This window comes from Sinocyclocheilus grahami, unplaced genomic scaffold (genome assembly GCF_001515645.1).
Source record: "Sinocyclocheilus grahami isolate Dianchi unplaced genomic scaffold, SAMN03320097.WGS_v1.1 scaffold37.1, whole genome shotgun sequence".
In the NCBI taxonomy this organism is placed as follows: domain Eukaryota; kingdom Metazoa; phylum Chordata; class Actinopteri; order Cypriniformes; family Cyprinidae; genus Sinocyclocheilus; species Sinocyclocheilus grahami.
Window position 1 is genome coordinate 1,530,425 of NW_015505216.1, and position 3,806 is coordinate 1,534,230.

The following is a 3,806-nucleotide window of genomic DNA, read 5'->3' on the forward strand; positions in this document are numbered from 1 at the left end:
CAGCTCTAGTCTCTAACGTCACTGAATCTGCTGTTAAAAATGAACTATCCATTCATCATATTATCATGCAAAACTAAGAATTAGAATCATTGTAATGTGACGATCAAATATAGGTGGGGGTGGGTGGTGGGCAAATAATTTGAAGCAGCGGACTCGGGTGAAGTTTGAGCTCATCCGCACATCTCTACACTACGCTGACCTGGGTCGCCAGTAGCAAAGAATGGAGCATGCTCTGCTGGACAAACTTGTAAAAAAAAAAGTAATATCGGTGGCATATTGGCCGATACCGACAGGCTCATATTGGCCGATAATATCGGCTAAACGATATATCGGTCGGTCTCTAATTTAAATACTTTGTGCCTTTTATCCATTGTGTGGGATAAAAGGCCCACCTTGCCACCTCATACACTTAAAACATTTTAAACAAAACTAAATCTGTTGCTCTGTCAATGTTAAGTAAAAACATAGGCTGCATATTTTTTTCTGTAATGATAAAGTATGGTAGTACTGAAAAAGCAAATTTTTCTTAAGGTGTGCCTTTAGCCCAGTTGTAACCTTACCTGTGTGACGTCAAATATCCCACAATACCCAAACAAGCCATTTTTGGAGCTTGGTTAAATAATTGCTTTTTTTATAACGAGGAGGACATTTTAAGCTATGAAATTACAGGGTGTTTTAATGGTCAAAAGCTCAAGGACATTTTTATTTCTCATGTCATGACCCCTTTAATGATTGACCTTTCAGAATTTAATATATAAATACAATTTTGGCTTTAATATTTGTATTGTGAGGTAAACGTTTGATATAAAAGCAATGAGGTAATTGAGGCGCTCTGTATTTGAATACAGTCACGGGCGGCTGAAGGGCTTTTTTAGGCATGATGGACTGTATTCACAATGTGAGAATGTTATGGGTGAGATTTTTTTAATTGGGAGGGGAAATGGGCATTTTTTTAGACAATAAAAATTACAATAATGACAAAAATATTTCCTAACTCAATGTATTTGTGTTTTTTACAATTTATATTATTAAGTGTTGATTTGTATTTATATTGTTATGAAGACACTTGCAGAAATTTGAAGGCGTACGGCTCTAGAGTGTACACTCTAAACAATGCTGGGTTAAAGATAACCCAGCGCTGGGTTAAAAAAGGACAAACCCAGCTATTGGGTTGTTTTAACCCAGCATTTTTTAGAGTGTACTATTGGGTAATTTTGTCACACAATAGCTTACACACAGCACAAGGAAGCTTGATTTCAAACTCTGAGTGACATTTATTTTAATCAAGTAAAGAGTCAGTAATAAAAAATAAAAAAAATTATTTATAAGCAATAGCATACATCCAATAGGATAAAGATACAAATGTAATAATGCTTTAAGTTTTTCGGTTAGCATAAAAGTAGTGTTCAGGTGCAGAAATACTACAGGAACTGAATAATCAAATCTGTAAAATAACACTGAACAACAGTCTTCACAAATAAATACAAATAAATCTTTAAAAACAAAACGTCAGCCAAAAGCAGTTACAGATTTTCTTTCTTTTGTTATCCGTTTCTTTCTTTTGTTTGGATTAACATTGAGGACACAGACAGGAGCAGGTATATTAGGCTGCTGTCAATTAAAGACCTCGTGGAAGGATCTGCACTGTACTGTTACACATGCGTTTTCTTTCTCAACAGTTTACATTTACTTAAGTAAGATATAACCGACTGTGTCATTGTTAATACTTTCCAAGATGGGTATTTTGACATCATTTTGTGTGTATTTGACCATTTACGCACAATAAGCAGTGAAAAATAACTTAATTCAGTACTCATTGGCTGTTTGAGGGTCGTTTGTGTGTGTGTGTATATATGTGTGTGTGTGTGTGTGTGTGTGTGTGTGTGTGTGTGTATGTGTATATATATGTGTGTGTGTGTGTATGTGTAATTAAATGCATGAATGAATGGATGAAATTATACTCATTCATATTAGATGACTGTAAAACACAGTCATTATTGGACTGAAGTAGAGCCTTGTGCTGTAAATAGATGTAATTAACAGTTAACTTCATGGCATTCTCACAGATCAATAACTAATGATCATATGTGAGAATGAACATGGGGATTGAAGATAGGCGTGCAAGATTTTAAAATGTGAAATTAACTTTTTTGATATTGTACGTGTTCACTGCGTTATTTTACTCCAGTTAGAATGCCTCTTTAATCTATTCCCTCTTATAATAAACTATAAACCTTTTAATGAATGCCATTGTAATTAATAATGAAATATTCATAATACAACAGAACCTTGCTGTAAAACTGGTTATTATAACTTTATTATCACTCACGATTGTACTGTATTAATTTAAAACGTTTTAATTACGTTAAAAATGATACAGACTGGCGTGTTATAGCAATAGTACAACAATAGCGAGTTTCACTTGTAAATGTTTTGTTTGGCCGAAACCGTTTGTTTCGAGAAGTTGATGGGAAAACTTTAATCAGCAATATTAAACTTTGAATCGTCCTTTTGGCTATGTGCATCTTTTTACTCTGACATGAAACAGTTTCCTTTTTTACTTCCTATTACCCTGCCTGACTCTTTATTCTGCTGGCCTGGTTCTCGTCCAATCACAGGGCTAGTTTCTTGCGTTCGACCAATTGAAACACGGGAGAGGCGGGTTTTCGATTGAGTTACTAAACGACGGCGGCACAGAGGCCCCAAAAGCGCATTATACGTGACTTACAAATCCTTCACATTACGCGCTACTAAGCGGCAGGGACATCATTAACATGCATATATCACGCTTCTAAACGTCAGATCTGTGTTCAAGTTGTCAATAAAAGTTCTATTTGAACGTCATTACCTGAAATGCTGGTCGTATTCTCTCACTTCGCGCGTTCTGCTCTTGGTCACAAACGGCACACCGTAGTCTGCTAGCTGTTACGTCACACGAGAATTGAGCGCAGCCAGAGATCTTCTTATTAAGGGAGGAGATGGGAAATTCAAACGGGTTCATTTGGATCACGTGCTCCAATCGCTCTTCTCGAAATGGCTCACTCAGTCGCTAGGCTTGTTCGAGATGAACTATACGAGCCTGCCACCGGCTGGCGAGAGCCGTGTTTGCATACTCTTATCACAGATGAAGTAAATTAAATACAATATTTATCACATACACAGAAACGTTTTTATGAGCAATAGAAACATTTCTTATATACTGCTTAATCATCTGTTCAAGAATAAAGTTCAGCATAGGCTACTAAATACCAAGCAAGTATGCTTTTATCAGTGTTTTTAATAAAAATGACTCAATATACACTAACAATGCTTTTACTGTTATAAAACGCAGATTTGTGAGCATTATTAGAATTGAATTGTTAGAATGAGCACGCAACACACGTCCTGCTTGTCTTCGCAGAATCTGACCAATGAGAATAAAGTGTGTTGTCATCAAGTCGTCAGCGCCTGACCTAGGCGGCTGGTCTCGTTTTGCTCTCGCGGTACTTTGATGGCACATGTGATCGTAACCGAGCGTTCACACCAAGCGGCAACCTCCCGCTCTCTCTCCTGAAGCCAACACGGAAGTGACTTAAACTGTAATTCATCAACTGGCCGCTAGAGGCGGGCTGCAAAAGGGAGTCAATCCCATATACACCCCATGTTAAAATGCCCAACTTTACAGCAGAAAAAAACATGTTTACAACCTGGTTCAAAAAATGATTTTGGTCTATATAGCTAATTTTGCCCTTCATGACAACTGTGAGGGGGGTGAATTTTTTTATAACTCATCCGTTTAAATTATATTAAGCCTTAAAATTCTGCAT

General features: G+C 36.8%; 1 protein-coding gene across 1 annotated transcript in view; it reads right to left on the reverse strand.

Annotated features, from left to right (window-relative positions):
• The window catches only part of LOC107581756 (zinc finger protein 407-like), a 49,699-nt gene extending 46,727 nt beyond the window's left edge, over nt 1-2,972 (reverse strand). Inside the window, exon 1 of the mRNA XM_016267408.1 lies at nt 2,849-2,972. The gene's annotated coding sequence lies outside the window, so the exon portion shown is untranslated. The remainder of the gene's footprint in view (nt 1-2,848) is intronic.
• Between the last annotated feature and the right edge of the window lie 834 nt (nt 2,973-3,806).